Source organism: Ciconia boyciana, chromosome 5 (genome assembly GCF_034638445.1).
Source record: "Ciconia boyciana chromosome 5, ASM3463844v1, whole genome shotgun sequence".
Classification (NCBI taxonomy): Eukaryota; Metazoa; Chordata; class Aves; order Ciconiiformes; family Ciconiidae; genus Ciconia; species Ciconia boyciana.
Window position 1 is genome coordinate 58,554,813 of NC_132938.1, and position 22,350 is coordinate 58,577,162.

The 22,350-nt window shown below is 38.5% G+C and overlaps 1 protein-coding gene across 1 annotated transcript in view; it reads right to left on the reverse strand.

Moving 5' to 3' along the window:
* The window catches only part of DKK2 (dickkopf WNT signaling pathway inhibitor 2), a 129,270-nt gene extending 107,404 nt beyond the window's left edge, over positions 1 to 21,866 (reverse strand). Inside the window, exons 1-3 of the mRNA XM_072863056.1 lie at positions 21,765 to 21,866; positions 21,294 to 21,386; positions 9,236 to 9,275 (exon numbers count right to left, since the gene is read on the reverse strand). The gene's annotated coding sequence lies outside the window, so the exon portion shown is untranslated. The remainder of the gene's footprint in view (positions 1 to 9,235; positions 9,276 to 21,293; positions 21,387 to 21,764) is intronic.
* Between the last annotated feature and the right edge of the window lie 484 nt (positions 21,867 to 22,350).

Genomic DNA, 22,350 nt, shown 5'->3' on the forward strand with positions numbered 1-22,350 from the left:
GCGAGTGGAAGATCTAGAAACGTATTTGTGATATTAAGCGGTATGGCAAAGCTAAGCTGTAGGCAAAACTCTAGTCCTTATTAAATGACAAACATTTCTGTGGCATGGATTCTCTTCTGAGATCTCATCCAAGGAAGGTCCTTGAGATATCCTCATAATTTTAGCACACTTTCTTCCAGAACCCTATGCGTGCAGGAGAATCCAAATTATTTTCATCTGGGCCATTTAGTTCTTTTGAGGGCATTGCATGCGTAACCAGCCAGACATACAAACTGGCTTCACACAGGATTCAAATGCCATTTGTCTTTACTTACTATGCTGCAGTATTTTTGAAAAAGTCCCTAGAGGATGTGAAACCGTCTCAAATACTCTGGGATTTGTTCTCAGAAAGAGAGAGTTGTTTCAGCCCAGCTTAGCTCACTGTCTTTGACCTTGGTCAACAAAACCACCTCCCATCATATAAGCATGCCTGTATCTTCTCTCTTCCTGCTGAAAGTATTTTTTGAATCTCCTCTAGTCCCTCTTACAACATCTGGCTTCTTTGTTCTGCCTTTATTAATTTTCCACTACTTCAAACCTCCTGCCTGCAGACAGGAAGAAAAAAACCCTGGCTTTCTCAGCCCATTGTCACAAGCTATTTCCATCTCAACAACTAACTTCCACAAGGTATCCCTGGTCTGCAAGGAATGTGGTGAAGCCCTGGTCAGCAGCATCAGAAATATGTTTGAAAGAGACTTTTAAAAAATTAAAACGTCTCATAACTCCATTAAGTCAACCAAAACACACTAGCTACACACAGATTCTGCAAAGTTATCAAAATCATAAATACTTGTACGTGGGAAAGTTCAGCCTAGAAATGCTTGCACACCCTTGGGAAATGCCACTGATTTCCCTCCCAAAGTTTATTGAAGCTTTATCCATGTGGGCATGAATTAACACCAATTTATAAATAATGGATAGTGAAAGACAATTTAAATAAATTATCTGCAAACAACTTACAAGACAAAAGCTTTTGCTTGAAACGTTCTCTCAGCAATTTCAAAACAAGGAACAAATTCATACAAATCTAAGTCTTGCACTTAAATAGACCGCAAACTGAAAAAGGGCAACATTTGCATATATTATTTACTACAAATGGACCACCCTTCTCTTGACGAAACTCTTGAAAGGCTTAGGGTCATCTGACCTATTGTGCCTTTTCAGCTTCTTCCTTCATTTTACAGAACAAGGAAACATTTGTATATGCTTTAAGCAAAAAATTCTAAGGATCAGATTCCAAAAGGAACGCTGAAAAATCAGGCTGTGGGCGTACAGACAAAATACATACATGCAGAACGTTTTTAAGGTAGGCTGCACAACAGTCTGCTAAGTAGAAACAGACACCTGTCTGTAGGTACACACCTGTGTTAATGCCAGGGTGGCGTCAAACTAGATATATATGCACCTCACTCAGTTTCAGCGTAGCACAGCTATAGGAAACAGCCAAATCAGGCACATGTGCCTGGCCGTGACACTGGAATGTGGACAGTGATGAATCCTGATGTATAACGTCCATTCAGCTCCTCAAATATGCATGTGGAAGAAATATGTATTTTTAATGTAATATATTATCATTGTATATTAAAAACATATTTCCAGCATTTACAATATATTGTAACTATAATGAACCTGCCACCTTTAAATAATACGAATAATGTATGGACAATGCTGTATGGCACATGTGCTTCCTATAGATGAAAATAAAATATATTTGACAAACAGTCTTAACTGTCTTCCTATTCTCTCAATACCTGGCCAAGTAATGACTGAAATTGGTGGAACAGGACTGGGCCAAAAATAGCAGTATGTAGGTAATGGTACATAGGTATATGTAGGTAATACCATGAAAAAAACGGAGCAGGACATACACTCCTTGTTGCCAGTTAAGAATTACATGGGTATTCAGTAATATTAATGTAATTGTCAAAATATATGACCACATAGATATATTCTCACCATCTCTAGAGTGCTTCAGTATTGACAGTGTATAAATTTTAGCAAAAGGAGACACTGAAACAAAAATTTCTGTGCTTTTCAAAAAAATGTCCTAAAAATACAAATCTGTAGAAATGTGATATTCTTATTTTTTCTCTTAGAGGAGAAAAGGACAGCCCCAGAAAAAGCTTAATTATTTTTTTTTCTGGAACAGTGGGAAAACTATTTGGGGCAGAGCCCACTTTTATAAAGATTAATGAAAGAGTGGAGAATGAAGTGTAAAACAGATTAAATGTTTTATAGGGAACATAAGGCCGACAAAGGAATATGCTCTGAATGATAAAGACCATACAGTCCACCACGACTTCTTTTGGTGTTGAGAGAATATTTGAAGAAGGAAAGACTGGGAATCATATTATTGGAGTGGTAAACTACACCTCATAATCCACATTAAAAGTAATGATTAAAAATAAATGAGAAGAACAAGAGCTGAGCACCAGTTATGATGCACTATTTACACTACATCTTTGTAAGCTCCATGTCTTGCTTATGAAGGAACTAGTTCCTTTTAGGAACTAGCTGCAGCTGGTTGCTTAAAAAAGTAAGAACAATAAAAATAAATTGCTAAATAACTCTTGTTCTTCCTCCTTCTGAAAAGAGATGATTTTCTGATTGTCAACATCCTTTTTGTGTGCCAAGTTTCATACCATTTTATATCATTGAGATTTCTGATGGTTTTTTGCCTTGCTACCTACTCAATGATCTAAAGTGCCAATGTAAAAAAACAAAAACAAAAAAACCACAACAGAAACAAAGCACTGAGATGGATGAAAACTGGAATACGGACAAAACATGAAAAACAGCTGACTTGGGTTTTTTTAGGGGGGATGAGGAAGAATGAGCACTATTGGTCAGATATGATTAAAAGTACAACCCCTGCTCCATTTTTCCTATCTTGGAACATACCACTTTCTTCATTAACATTTAAATTTGAAAAACAAAGCCAAAATGAACTGGATAACAAGCTCACCAAAAAGAAAGCATTACTTTCTGAATATTCTGTACCAAAGAGTAAAATTGTGGCATGGGCTTTTTTTCCCCACTTGATTTCCTGCTGAGCTGGTGAACAATTAGAAACTCTGAAATCTGAGCACAAATCTTGGACACAAGCTCGCCCACACTGCTCTTCATGAACCTACAACATGCTCTTTACCAGACAAAGTGCAGAGACTGACAATATACGGCTAATCCTGGGTGAGCACAGATAGACACACAAGTCTATAGGAAAGAATTTGACGTATAATGTGCAACAGGATCATCCAAATAAAATATCTTAAGCTTTGCATTTCATTTCTTCACAGGAATATGGACCTAAGATTATGTGTTATCATACAAGACTGTGTGACTGCTACATTGTTGCACCAATTACACTATGTCAATGCTATTTTTCACATAAACAGTGTTGACAGAAATGTATACTGCAGCCCTGCGGCTGTAGAAATGTGCAAACTCCCAAATGGAGCTTTTATTTTATCCACATTGCTGCTTGATAAATCTGCTATCTGGTTCTTTTTTGTTCTCTGTCTCTAGTCTGTATTAGTGCTTAAACTACAACCCTGGCCATTAAGGAATATTGTTATACAAGAAAATTATCAGCTCAGAGAGGAAAGTAATTATATAAAAGACATCATTGTTGTAAACTGAAGTGCTTGATTGGAGGTATTTTATAGCTAGGAGTTATAATTTTCATAGCTTAAAGCTAACTTTAAAAAATAAATAAATCTTCTAGGAAAATGTAAAAAGAAAACAGAATCTCAATTCATTTTCTTTTCACTGTTGCCTTGTCCATGACGCAGGAAGCCTAACAAGCAAGTGCCTATTGAACTCATTCAGCTCTATAATAGCTTTTGTGTTTCCATGAGATTGCAATATGTTAATTTAATTTGGAAAATGTTAGTGTACTTTTTTCTTATCCCTATAGACTTAGGTCCTGCAACTATCTCTGAAATCAGTGAAAGACTGCCAGTAAGTACATTGAAAGTTGGATCAAATCCCATACCAAGGACTTCACCTTATTTTGATTTAGATTAAGAAGAAACAATTGGTTTATGACTTTGGTTTCAGTGTCATAGTATATGAACATCAAAATGCTAAATTCAGTTATATTGCAGTATATACTTAGCAGGTGACTTTGGAATGAAGGATCAGTCCCAAAATCCAGCAGATCAGTATCCTAACATTTACAGTCACCAGCACCTGATAGAGCAGAGCGGTCCAAAGTCCCGAGGAAAGTACATATGGGATAACTGTCTGCCCACGGGATGGACCAGCTCAGATAAAGGCTCTGGACACCCACATATAGTGTTCTGCAGCATCTGCTCCTTTCTGTCTCATCCCTAAGACAGAATCCAAACTTAGGAGTTATGCAGGACAGATTGTTTACACTAAATTTTTTTCTTCCTCTCTTGGACTCAGATATCTGAATCAAGAGTAGAGAGGCCTTTCATCCACAAAACCTAAAGCCCAGTCCTGCTGGAAAAGATACTTTTTTAGAGAATTCAACAGATTAAAAACAGTTTCTATGAAAGAAGAGTGTTATCTGCCTACCGTAAAAGAGCAAAGAGGTTAAAACAGTTACCAAAGGAGTGGGGAAACCTTCCTTAAATCTACTCATTAGACTAAGAGGATTCAAACTGACACTTCCTACCTCTCTGCAAAGTGTCGTAACACAAGTTGGGAGCCACTGGGAGAAAAAGTGCTATCCAGCCATCCTTTTAAAGCTGGGCCTCTGTCTAGTAAAGAATGCATCCAGAAGGTTGGCCTACAAAAAGAACAAACAATAGCTGGGCATACAGATAGCAGTGCTGTGTCCCGGTCAAGGTTCATGCTCCCAGGATTTTTTCATCCATTTACTATTTCATACAAAATTGTAAATAATCTCTGGAACAGGGAACAGAACTTCTACAGTTACTAAAATCAGTTCAGATAATTCTAAGTCATTTTGTTATCTATATACAACATCCCATTCCTTTTTGACTCAGTCAATTCCTGCTTTCCATGACTTACTACAGTGGAGTTCCCAGTCCAACCACACTTTCTGTTGGTATTTCTTTTCATCAGTTTTGAATTTGCTTCCTTGAAATTTCATGAATGTGCCCTTGTTGCACTACCCTCTCTGAAACCTTTTTTTATTGTTTTATTGCAGCTCTTTCCTCTTGTCTAAGGGAAACGATCCTAGCCTTTTCATTTTAATTTCTTTTATTTGCATGAGTAATTTTCCGCAAGATAACTAGCACAAAGCATTATTCTAAATGATACAGCAGAGTAGGTTTCTATAAAGGCATTTAATATTTTCCATACAATCCTTCACCCTTACACATTCGAGTGTATAGCTTACATTTTCAAACACAGCTGCACACTAAACTCTCTATAGTGACATCTTGACGTCACTAGACCAATCAACACAAGCTATTAATATATATATTGAATGCAGATACACCATGTTCGACTTCTTTGGAGAATAGGAAATACTCAGTATTTTATCAGATTCATTAATTATTCCATTCATCCCTAAATTTCTTACATGTTTCAGGTTTTCTTCATCTCTTCAGAAATTCATTTTTACCACTCTGTATGGTACCACTACACTCTGCCTGCTGATCTCTGTCATCAAATTCAGTTAGAAAAAACATACTGCCAGCTTACTATATTGAATATAAATCCATTAGGAGGTGTAAATGGAAAGAGAAGGACAGTCATTTAATCCTCTTCTATGTCTAGGTTGCAAATTTCTGATTAAAAGCAGAAATTTGCTATGGAATCAAGTTGCTCCAGAAAACAGAATAGCTGAATCACAGAAGTAATAGAACTGTGTTCCTTTTGCACTGGAAACACACAAACTAAGAGCACTCGAGGGATGAAAGAGAGTGGTTTGTGTCACTCGGGAATTATCCCATCGTCAAAGAAATTCCTCAGGAGCCATTGCCATTGTGTTTGCAGACCCTCTGAGACAGGGCAACTCAACAAAGGCTAATAAATTACGTAAAACACATTCAGCTGAAATTGCATGTTCAAAGATATAGGAAAAACACAGACTCGCACATTCGATGGAAAATGGTGAATGATGTGAAATCCAATACAAACAGGGAAGACCCACTTGTTCCTCAGCTGCTCTTGCCTGACAAAACTCCTTGGAAAAGGGGTTCTGATCTAATATCTAGGAGGTGTAAAATAAGGATATATTTCTAGAGTTCAGAAAAAAGAAACAGAAGGAACTAGTGCTGAGTCTGCCCTTCAGAGTCACGGACCACCATGCAATAAATGCCTTGTACAAAGATCAAAATGAGCCCTACATTGCACTCCCTGCTATGTTCCTAAGTGGTGATCAATGAGAGTTCTGGGTTGAATTTGATAACTGTGAAATAACTGTGTGTGTATTATTGCAACAGTTAGTTTTACAAATGTTTGAGGAAAAGTTTAGAAGAAAGTGAGGGATCTGTAAGTCTCACTGCAGCTGCTAACACCAGTTCTCACAAAATACCAGCTGTCTGGAGCCAGAATTTTACAGAGGATGTACCAATTCTGGCTGGAGCCAGAATTTTATGGAGCGATCTTTAGCAATCATTCCTATAACTATGCATACTATTTTAATATGCTGTCAAAATCCAGAAATAAACTTTTTGTCTGCAACTAATTTTTGCAACTATAGTGCAATCAAGACAGCGCCCAAAAATTTTGTATAATTAGAACTGCCATCATACATGAGATTTTTCTAAACTCTCTGTGCAGGATGAAGTGCCTGATACCTTCCCGACCTACCAGAAGAATTGCGGGCTGTCTGAAAATTTATGGGAAAGATGTGTAAAAGAAAAGTATATAGGCAACCAGTGGAATTTACAGAGCCATAAACGCTATTGAACTTAGTAAAATGAAAACCTCAAGCAGCTACACTTCAGAACAGTGCACGTGCTGTTTTGGATCCTGAAGAAGTCAATCATACAGAATAAGATTAACAGTGAGAACTTCTGGAAAGACATTACTTGGGTAGATTGCTAAAACCAGATTCTACCTGTGTTATTTTCTATGTGAAGTGGTTAGCCATCTAACGTACAGATAAGCTATTCTACAAATTAATACATTTATATTTTTCAGTAGTTTCATTTAAGAAAAACAAGCCTAAGGTGCCCAAGAAGATGAGCTGAAGAGAATGCACTCTGTTACACAAATGCCTGGACATGGCGCAAGGCCACGTTCAATTTTACCTGAGCTACTCAATAACAATCTGGACTAGGCTAAAACTGTAATTAGGCAAGGCAACAGGTTTAGGTTTACAGGCTATACTGCTGATGCTTTGGTCCTGAGCTCCAGTTTATCAAGCTACCATAATTATGGCAATATCGGTGAAGTCTCCATTTTCTACTCTTTCCTAGAGCTCAGCCAGCTAGGCTTCTGATGCCCTGTGACTGCTGCTTCTTGTGCCGTGTCCTGTTTCCACCCTCCCCCTAACTGCCTGCTTGCTTATTTCTCCCCCCATTGTTCCTCATTAACAGAGAGTAACTAAGCAGCTCTCTATCAAGGAAATGTTACTGCTACAGGCACAGCACTGTCCAAAATAAGGCCATTTATTTCAGAACTTAAATCTGAACAAATGATAAAGTTTAGCTTTACAATATTTTTTTCCAATACATTTGACCAGATGTGGACCTAAGCAGCAAAATCCAGAAATCAATTTATAGCTTCTCTAACATTTAGGAATATACACAAGATTTTGATTTTCAGATCCATCTCTAATAAATTATTTGTCACAGAATGTTCAGACATCTTGAAATTAAATGATTGTCAGGATTTCTTTTGTAAAGCTCAGGTTTTTGTATCCTTAGACAACTTCCCTAAAATATGGACGTTTCAATGATTATTAGCAATCCATAAAGTGCACCGTACTGTCACTACTTTTCCTATTATGGAACATAGGAATAGTAATTTCACACACTAAAAGTGATGGGAAAAAGTCACGGTGCTTTATCAGAACAGAAAAAAAATTTTCCCTAACAGATGTACTTATTAATGCAATACAAAGAGTGTGACAGCACAAGCTATCGGGGAGAACCTGAGGCTTGAAAATTATTCAGATGCCATGCATACAGGTATGCAACCATATATTTTCTCCCTGAGGCAAACTTCCCACTGACTTCAGGGTCAGATTTGCCCTGAATAAGAGGGAGAACCTCCTTAGAAAGATGCTGCAATACAGAACTTTCTTGAACAACTTCTCTAGGGACCTTGATGCTAGCAAAAGTGCCCCTAGAGAGCTTACCCTATTAATTTGTCTCTGGTGTTTAAGCTCTAAATAGATACCATAATTTTTTTGAGAAATAGCAGCCCTGTGATATTACTGACTTAATTTTTTTTTTATTTTTGGAACAAGTGTTACTGAGGATTCAAAATTATGGCTACTTACATTGCATGGCTAGTGTGAACATAACCCTATATGTTAGTGTAACAACAGAATCAATCCATTAGAAAATACTATTTTAAGTCATAACTTTCAAAGATGACAAACTATTGAAAAGTGCTTACTCTGACATACTTAAAGCATGCATGAGAAATCAAGCAAGAAAAAAAAACCAAAAAAAACCTGAACATCCACACCCCTCCCTCAAACTAGCATCAAACCCAGTTTACCAAGCAAGGATCTCCAAAAGCGGAGTAATGCCCCAAATTATTTCTGAAAGTCTTTGCCCAAGTGGTCTTCCTCTGCCAGAATTAAAGAAAAATCTTCAGCATGCAAGAATCTGTGCCAAAAGATGCCGAACACCAACACTCGAGCACTTTTAGTAGGAAGAGAGGTGACAGCACCTGACAGGAGGAGCAAAATCCAGTGCTGCTTTAGGATATTTGATACGCACTTCACACAGCTGAGAAAGTAGGTCTGGACAGTTTGTACACTCAAGCCACATTCTTGTCTCTTCTGTTTTCAACCTGATCACCTCCTTATGGACCTTTATATTTCACACAGCCTGCACTGCTCCTTTGTGTGCAATTTAACAAAATAGTGCGCACTATCCTGCTAGAAAACACCAGAGGTTATACGACCTGTTCATGCTTTTTAAACATAATGGATGTCAATCTGGTGGAAGAGGCTCCTATCCAGAATGATACCCTCGATGAAATTGTTTTAAAATCAATTTGCAATGCAAAACTCGTGTCAAAGAAGCAAAAAAGCAAAGAAAAACTATCATTACAGACAAAAAAGATAACTCACCACCATCAATCACTTGGTTTCCAGGTGTTGTTTCCTTTTCCTGTTGAAACAAAAATATTGTGTCAGACACCGGACTCAACTCTGCTACACAAAACATTCAATGGCTAAACATGTCTTGCTATTGATCCGTTTCCAATTCATTGTACTGCTTCCCCCCAGATTATTCTAAAATGGCTAAAGAAGCACATTGTTATCTGTGGCCAAACACTGCCATGCTGGACAAAGCCAATACAGCTAAAGATATGATCAACCAATATCCTCAGATGAGCATTTCCAGTTCCACCTCTTTCGTTCAGTCTTCACATGGAGCACCCTCAGATCATTCTTGCAATCTTTCTTGTAAAAAAAGCTGTTTCTCAGTACTGCACTGTTGACAGAATGACAGAGCCTAAGAAATTTTTATAATGATCTGAATATTTTCACCTAATGAATTCTGTGCAGCAACACAGAAGATTGGTGGTGCCATGTTTTGTTCTTTTTCTGCCATATTATACAATACAGAAGACCAACAAGCCAGAAATAATAAGAAAATAGCATTATAGGTCTTTTGTATGCTATAGGACCCTAGTTCACTGCCCTATCTATGGCCACAGAAACAAAAGAAAGGTTTGGTTTTTGTTTTTGTTTTTTTTTTTACCCTGACATAGGTTTTGCATATAATAAAAATTCCTTGTAGAAATATGCTGGTAGAATAATGCCTGCAGTCTTGGTTAAACATCAGCTGTTCAAACTCAAATGCAGATCAGCACCCAATATTGTACAAACTACCAAGCTTTTTACATTGTTTTACATTTCCTTTACAGTTTTCTATCATTATTTGTCCCAACACCTGCAATCCTTAATTATCCTATTTTTCACAAACATCTCAACAGAATATTCTGAGGAAAACATATACTGAGTTACACAGATGGAGATCCAGGTTCATAGAGTGGATGCAATTTAAATTTTTGGTCACAAACGTGACTGAAACCTGAATTGAAGAGGAGAATATAGATATTAGTAACAAGCAAGTTCATCAAGAAGTAAATTTAGCTCAGTATTATCTGTACTGACAATTGCATCAATGCCTTTCAAGATATGGGAAGCTTTTCCAATGGAAAAACTCATGCCTAAAGAGATAAATCCGGCTCCACACTGTGATTTATCAGAACAATTGAAATTTGAATTCTCACAAGTGGAGACCAGAATAAGAAAGCTCACTGGCATCTATAGTTGCGAATACTACCTGACCTATGAGGTGGGTTTTTTTTCATCAGCCAGGAGGATAGTACATACAACTGAAACAGACTGTTTGAAACAGTTGTACAATTTCCATCCCTGGAGGCTTTAAAGAACTGGCTGAATCTGTGACAAATGTTTTAGGTATAGCTAACCTTGGTTTTGGATACAGGAATAAAGGAATTACAGCTCAAGATGTTTTCTAGCCCTACTTTCTACAATGCTGTGATAGAGCAAACATTTCAATGTAAATACTCTGAGCATGGATTTAATCATGGGCAGTACAGCCTGACAAGCAATACAGTCTAAAGCATGCCAATTCTACAATAACATTAACGTATTATTTATTTTATTGGCAGCGACAGAACTACAGAAAGACCATTAATAAAAACGGAGCCCCTCACTTGTCCATCAGTATCGTGACCCAGCTGGTACTCCAAGGACCCTCATAGCACAGCCAGACTAGGATCTTGCCTGAACTTGATATTTCTTTGTCACCACCACATCGTGTTTTCCCCAAACACATCATCCTTCAATACCTGCAAGACTACTAGAAAGAAGTGGTTCTGCTATTATCACCAGTCAAGCCTTGCCTTACTATCACAGTAAGCCTCTTCTGTGCAGAGGCTGGCACCCAAGGAGCAATTCTGCCCCCCCTGAAGCGCTCTAGCTGGAGTCCTTGGGCATCTGGAGCCCATTCACAGGAGCATTCCCAGAATCATGATGAGACTAGAAAACCCACAATGCTTTCAACAAGTCTCCCTGGAGTAATTATAAACAACCCAGCCATGCACAAGATAAACAATCCCCAGTTCAATTGCTGAACAATTACTGTTGCAATAACCAAACAGAAGAACAGAGGTTTGTGAACAATAATATTTGAGTCCCAGGAGATGAAGAGGAGGAAAACATCAGATAAGTGTGTTAGACTCATTCCCTACACTCAGGGAAGCACCCACATTTGTTCTTGGCTTTTCATTAATCATATGCTCTGACGTATACTCATCCAAGCAGATTTTGTTCTGAAGGTAATATAACATTTATTAACGGAAAAGCAGAGACATTCTTAGTAAGTGAGATGTCACTTCTTCCTGAATCTTCAAGTGTCATATTTGCAGATAGAATGTTCTTTGAAAAAAGGAAATGGAGCAAAACAACAGCTGCAAGGACAATGAAAACCATTGCAATGTCTTTATTTTGCTAAAAATCTTTTTATGAATCATTACTAGTTTTAATTGCAGTAGCACTGATAAAAATGATGTACTTTGAACAGCAAAGTGGATCTACAGTCTTTCATCAGGGATCAGATGTTTTAAAATACACTTAAGGTGTACCCTGTATGCAAGCTGTTTGCTGTAGATTAATAAAAGCATTTGAGGACTAAAGGTAGGCAAGCATCACGGTGCTAAGAGATTGTTTCCAAAAAATTGAGGTATTGCCATTTCCACACATTTGGGGTGGTATTCAATCAAACTGGAACATCAGTTAATCCAACATAACAACATGAATTAGCCAAAGGAATAATTAGCCAAAGGAATAAAACAAGTAATTAGAGGTAGTTATGGATCTAGCCACTTGAGTAATCTAGGCCATTTGACCCAGGGAGCCTTAGAACAAGAAAAGTATGAACAGATTAGTTTTTTCAACTAAAAGGACAGTAAACCTGGTCATCTGTACTGCAGATTAAAATAGTTTCTTAAAAATGCAAACGGATTCTTCTTATTTCATGAAATGATGCAATACTAATTTTGTTTTAAACAAAGGATAAGTGATTTAACCAAACTATAGAAGACAAGATTCTGATAAGATCTTATTATAAAACCTCATGTGGGCACTGTTTTGATTTCATTTTCCATGCCATTTTATGTTGCATGTGGGTATTCACAGATATAAATTTTCATCTACAAAAATATTCTTAGTTACCTTTTCTACCTATGGGATTTGTTTGTAGGCTCATATAACTGCCCAAAGCTATCCAACCAAAAAAAGGTCATCTCATTAATTTTAAAATTCAAGTCAAGCAAATTGCACTCTGATCACAGAAAATCCACAAGGAGAAACAAGAGCTAAATATGACAGTGGGAAAAACATGCTTAGCTCTAGCTTTTAGAGATGTGAAACACATGAATTGATCACTTATCTTTCCAAAACTTCTCACAGAACACCAGTAGACTCTTGAATTACCTGAAGCACTACTTCCATGATTTTCACTTGGGCTCCGTACAGAGTATAATACCACATATGCAAAGTTTCATGTATGCAGCCATGGAACAAAAATGTCATCCCAAAACTGTCTGCACTCATGTTTGAAAGTTCTGAAGTAGGCAGCTACAATAAGAACAAAATGAAAAAGGCAACAAGTTGTCTTTTTTTACAAATTCAAGATCCCTCCCATTGAGTATTCAGGCTCTTTTTTCTGCTACAGCTTCAGTTCCAGCAGAGAGAGGGGAATCGGAAGGAGGAGGACAGACCACCACCCTGAAAGCTGGAATGAGATGAAAGATTAAAGGCATGTGAAATTGAAAAGGGGGAAGGGAGCAGAGCAGCTCCCGAGTCAACGGCTACAGCAGCAGAAGTTTACAGTCTTGATTTTCACCTCACAGACATAAAATCTTCACTTCTTTCCTTAAGCCCATGTTTTAGACAATTGTATTCAAAGGGTACAAACTAACACTGCTATATTTTACACAAGAGGAAGCACTGTCTAGAAGAGAATCCAAGAAGCAGATAAGGTCTTCTCCTGACTCTGAAGCTGAATAGCCTTTGTACTACTGTGCTACAATCCTTTGACCTTCCTTCCCTTTGGATGAAGAAGTCTTAACGTGCCTCTATGACAGCCTATGAAGGCTGCAGGTATTAATTTGGTATTTGGCATTTAAAATTTATTGTGCATAACTTTCAGAGTTCATTTTTAAAGCATTCCATATTGCCTCCTGCATTATTATCAGAGCTACCATAGAATACTACAGGAGCCAAGCTATACCAAGAGAGAGCACTTCTGGAAATATCTACCCTAGGGTACCACATGTAACACTGCTATCAGTTCACAGGGCTACACCATTGTAGAAGAAAGAGGCCCATTATTCTACACACTGCAGGTTCATTTTTCAAGTTAGTTATGGATTACACAAATCTGCAGCTTTACCTAAGTGTAGGGTACCCAAGTGCCCATGTCATCTGTGCTGTCACTTTCTCCTACAGGGAGAAAGAGAAGACAGACAAGGAGTGAAACTGCTATGGTTCTGAGCTACCACCCTTGGAACTGCTTTGGTCCCCTTCCCTGCTCTCTTAGTCTCTTATGACCTCTCTTCAACCTCTTAATCAGGTTAAGTATCAAAAATAGCACCTCATTATCTCTAGGCACACTTGGGAGGATAAACACTCTAAAGACTGCATGTTAATTAATTAAGCATTGGGAACCAAAAAGTTCCAGGCTGGCTGCTTTGCATTTCATAACAGTGGGCTAAATTTTGTAAGGGTTATGCCTTACCCTAAGCAGGTTGTTTCAAATAACTATGCCCTACAACAAGCAGTAGAGAGGATGTCTCTGTTTTTGTTCCTAATCGCATTTGTGTGTTCTGGAGAAGAATGGCTTGGAAATGTTTTCTTAGTAATACTTTCAATTTGATCTGCCATTGTTAATTGAAGGACACACTATTTCATTCTGTTTCTCTCCCTGGCAGCCTGCATAGCAATTGCACACAGTAGCTAGAGACAAGTGGACTAGCAGTTCTGGAATTGTGAATAGGAAAGATGAACAATTTGAAAATTAATCTGTTCTTCTTGTGGGAACAAACAACTGAAGTATTTATAAAAAAAGCAGTTTTACACCAGTTCCATTTTGCTGCACACCGAATAATGTCAACCTATTATGAAAAGTTTTGTACTATTCAAATAGTAAATGAGCTCCAGCTCCTTCCTGGAGTTCATTATTCTATAAACTTGACTTTCATGGGGGTCCAAAGGAAAATAAAAGGATTTTTGAGGAAGAGATGCCAATTTCAGCTGGAGATTAGCGTGCTTTATTCCACTGTTCCTATTGTACATGACACTGGAGAAGGAACTCCTAGATCAATCCCAAAATGTGGTTTGTTAGTGAGGTTGGCCTGCTTACAGTATGTAGCATGAGAGTCATGCCTGTGAGAGGAAGAAGAAAAATACAACCCACGGAATGTGGACGCAGAAACTGTTTTTTTCCTTACTATAAAAGTCAATCCTATTATTGCCATGACAGCTACTTATTTTTCTTTTGTTTTCCTGAACCAAATCTTCAGAAAGATCACACTACTAATGTTTAACTGCAGGTGACTTCTTTTTTTTTAAAATGGAAATAAAGTTTTCTTGTTAAAATGCAGAAACTAGTTCTCACTTCAGCATCCAGATCAGTAGATGGGTTAACACACGTGAGGTGCTGAGCTCTTCAGAAAAGCCAAGTCAGATAGTCAGAACAAAAGTCCTTTGTAGAGGCTACATTAGTGTGTTATTGTTGGTGCATGCCATGGGTTAGGCTCACTTTTCCCAATAACGTTAAAGAGGATATTGAACAAGTGTTCCTAGCTCAAGCGTTGGAGCTAATGTTCTGAAAATTAACACTGGCAGTTTTAACAATTGAATACATATGATTAGTGAACTCTCATGAATTAGATTTGCAAAGCAATTACATGTATAAATAACTGCATATTCACTGTGAGAATGATGGCAAGCAATACTGAACAGTGGGGCCAAGCTTCTTTCCATGACAAATAAGAAAGGAACTTTGTTCAACTATACATCTGAAAGCATGGTGAAGAAGAAAAGACTGATAGTATCAAAAAAAAAAATGCGGAAAATAAAACTGCTTCTTATTATTTTAAGCATCCTATTTGAGACATGAAATAATACGTCTTTTTTTCAGTGTTTAAACCTTGATAGAATAAAACTAAAGAACCAGCAATATAAAAGAAAGTGCTCAAAACAGGAGGCATAAGGCGTAGGGTGTTCTGGATAAAGGCAATCAACTCTTTCTCTCTATAAGGTTCCATAATTTCGCCCCTATTATAGCTTTCTGAAAGGAAGAAACTTAATCCTTTATGATTTTTTTTTTCTTCAGCACTTTCTTGAAAGTTCTATCTATATGCATGTGAAACTATAACTTCAGGTACTTGAAAGAAAACCAGTACATGGCCTAAGGGAAAGGATGTTAAAGTATTTGAAACAGACGCTTTTGGGGAACAAATAACTTTTTAGATGCAGAGCACAAAACTTTTTGGGGGGTGCTCTTCTGTATCAGACCCAAAAAGTTTTCTTTCAACTAATTTAATTGACTGATTGGTTTACCAAACCAGATCATGTTCACATGCAGCCATCACAAGTGGGCATTACTAACAGCATCATCTTAGGCCACCGATTCATGCAAATGAATGCACATATTCCTGACCCATCTTGGGAACCCCATCAGCATACCCACACAAGCTCAGAACTGCCCAAGTTAACCGGGACACCCTGGGAGGCAGGCTGTGTTAGCCTGGACAGCAGGATGCAGTGTGCATGCAGACACAGCATTTCCAGTATAACACTACTTTATTCAGACCCAATTCAGGCATCTCTGCGTAAGTCACATCCCTTGTGCAAAAGAGGCTGTCTGTGCTTGAGCATTATGCAGGTTTGATGTAACCTGGAACTCCTAAAAATCTACAAATTAAGTGATAAAATAAATCACAACAACAACATTTTATTTAATTGTTGATTTTGTAAACATATTATAAAAATTCCAGAGCAGGTTGGACCTCGGGTCAATGTATCCCCAATTGTGCAAGATTTCTTCCATATGCATTCTATTTTTTAAAACAATTATTTTAAAAAAGGAAAACCTCAAATGACAGGGTTTAATCAGGAGAGACTATTCCACAGTATAATATCTCTAACCATTAGGATGGTTTTTTTCCTCCAGATGTTTTGGCTAGAATTTTTCAATTCCACTATTCCCAGTCATGGTCCCCTTTTTTCCAAGCCCGAGTTCTTCGCCCTCTCTGGAATTTCCATGTAACAAATACAAAGCCATCATGGTCTGTCTAAGAAATTGTTTGGCCAAACTTCCCACGTTTAGTTGCTTTTATCTTTCCTTATTAGTATGTTCCTCCACCCCCTTGAGCATGTTTAATTCTTCATGGGCTGTGTTTGAGAGTAGAGATTAAAAAAATGCAAAGAAGAAAGATGTTCTAAGATAACATCAGATTTTTTTCCAGCTAACTCCATAATTAGAACTCGTTCAAAACTGTTCTAGAAGAATATTTTCATAGGTAGGACATCATTGGTTATGAGGAGCAACAAACAACATCAAACAAAGCAATTTGTCTGAAGCACTTAATCCTAACTACTTCAGATTTCCACATGGTTGACACATAGGAAACCGATGACATACGTGGTGGCACTAAGGGACTATGTGATGGAGAGAGCTGAAGGAGAGGGTCAGCGCCACAGGGGTGAGAGCTAGTATCTTAAAGGTGGATTACATAGTAACAGACATTCATGAGATACAGGAAGAGCAAACATCTGGAAGGCAGATCAAATTATTTGGGCAGGGGACGACGACATTAAAAGGACTGAATCTCAACGATGACCCCAGTCTTCAGTGTTGTAAGGATTAATCCAATATTAAGAGTTCATAACATAGAAACTTCAAAACAACATGTCAATACTGCGCTGTGACAGATTTGTTTGCATGTCCAGAGAAGGGCAACAAAGCTGGTGAAGGGTCTGGAGCAGAAGTCTGATGAGGAGCAGCTGAGGGAACTGGGGTTGTTTAGCTTGGAGAAAAGGAGGCTGAGGGGAGACCTTATTGCTCTCTGCAGCTACCTGAAAGGAGGTTGTAGAGAGGTGGGGTTGGTCTCTTCTCCCAGGTAAGAAGTGATAGGACGAGAGGAAATGGCCTCAAGTTGTGCCAGGGGAGGTTTAGACTGGATATTAGGAAATTTTACTTCACTGAAAGGGTTATCAAGCATTGGAAGAGGCTGCCCAGGGAGGTGGTTGAGTCGCCATCCCTGGAAGCATTTAAAAGACATTTGGATGAGGTGCTTAGGGACATGGTATAGTGGTGGTCTCGGTAGTGTTAGGTTTACGGTTGGACTCGATGATCTTAAAGGTCTTTTCCAACCTATACAATTCCGTGTTTTAGATGTACCTGAAGCAGCCAGCTCTATCCTAGCCAGGGTAGCAAAGCACAATAGTACAGCACACTGACAAAACCCCAGTATATATTCAGTAGTTAAAGTCTACTGTGCTGCAGACCTACTACTGTGCATGTATAAACCATTTTTCATTGGACAGTTCAGACATGCCATGAGCTGTAATCGTTCCTCTGATCACAGCAGGGCATACCCAACTCTAGATGAAGATGTAGATATTTTTTGTTTTTTCCTTCTAGAGTTTGAGAGTTGTATGCACCTATACAGAATTACATAAACTCATATATACACGAACACACATGTGCGTATATTTATATATGGATTTAGGGTTCAAATTTGTGACTCTGATCCATGGAGTTTCAGATCCAAATCTGGATCCAGATGCTTCATTTGGGGAAGCGGGTGCAGGGAACAGAAGGATTCAGAGTTCTAATGTGCAGCAATATGGATAGAGGTTCTGAAACTAACACAAACTTTGTGCAAACAAAGAACAGAGATATATTTACATTAAAACTAAGGAATAGCAATTTTTATCTTTTTAACAAAGGAGAAGAAGTTCTTCAGGTGCCATGTGTGTTCTTGTAATAGCTGTCCATTTAGACTCAGATCTGGCTCACCTGTGAAAAGCTGCTGTTTCAATCAACTCCCAGTAAAATCACAACACACCCTTTGTGTGCTGGTGGGCACAAGAAACATTCCCATATTCCAGCTCACTTCCTTGAACACAGGGATTTCTGCTTCCTACACCTGAACTGAGCATCTCTTAGAAATGCTAAGACTACCAGGGAGAAAATGGCACTTTATGTATTTCTTGCATAGCAATACATTTGGCCAACATGATACAGGACTGTTCTGCAAGAGGGCAGAATTTATCTCCCAAGTAATGGGCCACATTATGCTGTTAACCCAGGGCAGAGCGAATGCCTGCAAAACATGAAGTCTCAACATAAAGTATACTGCATGCTGATTCTTATTCCTTTTCCCAACCTGAAATCTACATTAAAAGGAGTAATCAGAGACAAGAGGACTGTGACTAGCAATATACAATGTAGTACATTTTTAAAAAGCAAGTTCTTTTGAATACTTTCCATCTAAAGTTTCCCCTCTCTGGGCACCAACCTCAGAGGTTCAGCACTATGAAGAGGATTATTTATGCTGAAGCTGAAGTCCATAAAGATAAGTGAACTTGAAGTCTTTATAAATAATTTTTGAATGGCAAGTTCCTGAATTCAATCCACTGATATACTAATACATTACAGATACAGTCTCAAACACATTAAATGTCATTTCTTTCTCACCTGGAATAAATTTTAAGAATTAGTACAGTGCATTAATTCAGCATTTTAGCCAATTTATTAACTGGCTAAAGCAGGAACCAGTGTTACAAAAAAGGGGGAGAAATCATTTCAATAGATACAGTATATGATCTGCAGTCCCATAAAGCAGTAAAAAATTTTCTACATTTGTGCAGTGCCAAAATTAGGACCATCAGCAGGAGAAACATACAGGATGTAAATTAGGAATAGTCTTACAGAGGAACTAATCAGATACATAGATAAAACAGGTGAGATTTGCAAGGATCAGAACATAGACAATATGCTTATTTACCAAGAACTAGAAAAACACTTTAGAAGGAAATATGCTAATAAATACACGACCATGGGGATGCTCTGACTTACGACATCTGGCTGTGTTCTTAAGAGCTAAGATACAGTCCTCTAAATCCATCACAATACTTGAATGCAACTACTGGCAGGAGCAAAGGGATTCAGAACATGACCTGGAATTGAAAAATATCCCTATAAATCTACAGAATGCTTTTATGACCTTTTCACATATTGGGGTGGTATACAGGACTGTAGTGTTATGGGTACATTTAAAAAACCTTTTCAGTGTCACTCAGAGGTCCTTCTGACTGGCCCTAAGGTCTTTTACCAGTTCTTTGCTGAAGAGCTGTACACAAACCGGCATTGAAATCAACTTGCACCTCCCTTTCTATTGTTGGAGCAATTTGAAAAAAAAAAATAAAAATCACAGTGTTAAAAAACCTAAAGGCCATCCCTATTTTACAACTGTGCAACTTCCCACTCCTCCCCAAGACTCCCCCCCAATGCTTGGCGGCATATACAATTACAAGTAAAATTAGACAAGTGCAGTGGAGGATTATTAAAACAAACATAGCATGTCTTGTGGAGCAGTATGAAGCCATTCAGTAAAAGCAGACCTATCAACAACAAAATGCAGCTGTTTGACAAAATAAGACAGATTTTTCTCATTTCTGAACTGTTAGCTTTACCTGCCAAAAGATAAGGCATTGTAAAGCGCCAAAAGATAAGGCAGTTTAAAGCACCAAAAGAACTAATGGACATTGCTGATCAAGAGAGTGACAAGAGGAAAGGGCAGGTAGAAGCTTCCAGGTCATGGGCATACACAAAACTGCAAGTGGAACAAATAGAGGATCGCAAGTCTTTTCTCAAAACTGAGCTGAAGCTATGACTAGCACAGCATCACAGCTACACATTAAAGACTCCTTAATATAATTGTTTCTGTATTAATGAGATCCAGCCCAATCTCAGGCAAAAGTTTTTTTTTCTTAATGCAACTTTGATTCAAAGCAATTGGGAAAAACACTGTGGTTTCTAGAGCTATTTAGTCTAACCAAATGTGGGCAGATCCTGCTGATAAAGGAATGATTTAACTGAAATGAATTTCTATAATCAAAAATAAACTAGGCTAGAGAGCTCCAGACCAGTCTGAATGAAAGAAAACTTTAAAAACATCAATTATTTGTTGCAGCACAGTTAAATATTAATGCATCCTCTTTAAACTCCTTCCAGTCAATCACTTAAAAAATGACAAAACACAGGGCTAGAAGGGAAATAAAATGTAATGTCTGGCTAACTTCCCCTCTGTGTAATATGCAAACACTGGAAAGTCCCAAATAACTTACACAGACGCAAGAGGACAGAACCTGAACTTCAGAAATATATAGCAAAGCCCCCATTTAGGCCAGACTTGAGGCCCTACTACAGGAGCCCCTTCTTGTGCTGTCCTGCTGCAGCAAGTCTTAAGGACAGCTTCTCAGTTCAGTTCCATGGAACAAAGAGAGACAGCCACCTTTCCACCACCCCACAGGAATCACAGAGCAAGTAAACCAAGTCAAACGTAAAAACCAACAGACCTCTCCCAACACACACATGAAGCTTCTCCTCACAACTCAGCCTCCCACACAGCACTGCTGGCTGCAGTGGCTTGCAGCCGAAAGCCATGAAAGGAGATGGGGAACACCTGGTCCCCCCTCCCCAGCTGAAACCTATCCAGCCTTACCCAAAAGGGGCCCCGCAGGGCATTGGTTGCTGTCCTGTAAACATTTTAGATGCTCTTTGTGTGTTTGGACTAGGGTATTTTCCCCCTTTCCCTGTCTTCCTAACCCAAACCTGCAAGTCCTGGGTGTTGGTCATTCCCAACAGTGTCAGAAGATTGAGCAGAAAGGTTAAGCAGGTCAGTGCGGGAGGGTGATCTCTCCAGTATTACCTACTGGGGGGTATCACACCATTCCTATGCTCCGGAAACCTCGACAGCTTCTCAGAGCTGTTTGTTTGTAATCTGGTCAGCCTACTTCAGCTTGCTGGTTACATCACATTTTCAGGAGAAAATATCTTCAAAGCATTCCTTACCCTGTGAGCTATTTGGCAAAAGGAGAATGATGACAACTCTTCCTCCTCTGGCTAGTCCGAGAAACCCTGTGTTTCCTTTGCTCTTTAGATGTTCTGACCAAAAAACAAGAAAAATATTTGAATTGCTCCAAACCTCTCTTCTTTAACCTGCAAAATCAGGGTAAAATCTAAAGTCTATGAAGACATTTACAAGGCATTTTCAAATACATGTTTTAACATATATAAGATAACATCTTCTAAATACACGTATTGTACAGATTACCCTATACTTTCCTAGTTTTCATGTGCTGGATCGTGTGTCCCAGCAATGTTCCCAGTAACTGCCAGTACCCCAGAAATCCTCCCACAGATGCAGCAGCCAGCTTGTCCTTCCACAGTCAAGTCATAGGAAAGAAGGCAGCCGTGCCATGAACTTTTTAGTACCCCAGCCATCTCTTGCTTTCAGCAAATTCCTGGTTTTTCTGTATGTACCTCTGAGAGGCATGTGTAGACAGCAGGTACCTCAAGCCAACTCAGAGGCCATCCTTTTTCCTTATTCAAGATGAACACTTCAATTGCAGTCTTCCATTTGTCTTTGGCCACTGGGACAAGCTTCAATTTTCTTCTACAAGGCATACAGCATTGTGCCTGCACCGAATAGCCAGGGATGCCCCTGGGCTGGAAACTAGAGTACAACGTAACAGGATTTGTATTGCACTTTGCCTCCATCTGCTGCCTTCAGCAGTATTGTCCCCACGTAAACCACTGCCTACCTCGTCATTTACTGCCTCACAAAATCAAAGGGGAAAACTTCTCCCTGACATATGTCTCTTACTACCTGTCATTGTAGTAGCATCTCCAGGACGCAACCAGGTGGTCTACAATAAAGGAAAAGATTATTAACAAGGGTGCAGAAATACAAAGCAATGCAACAAGAAAGGAAGAAATTAAAACTAAAGATGCTTGAAAGAGGTCAAGTTTTCCTCCTTGTGCAGTAATAATCCTTAGATTAGACCACTGAAACATCACCTGCAGTGCAGTGGAAAAACTATTCTCTGTTTTCACAGACTAAAGTTTT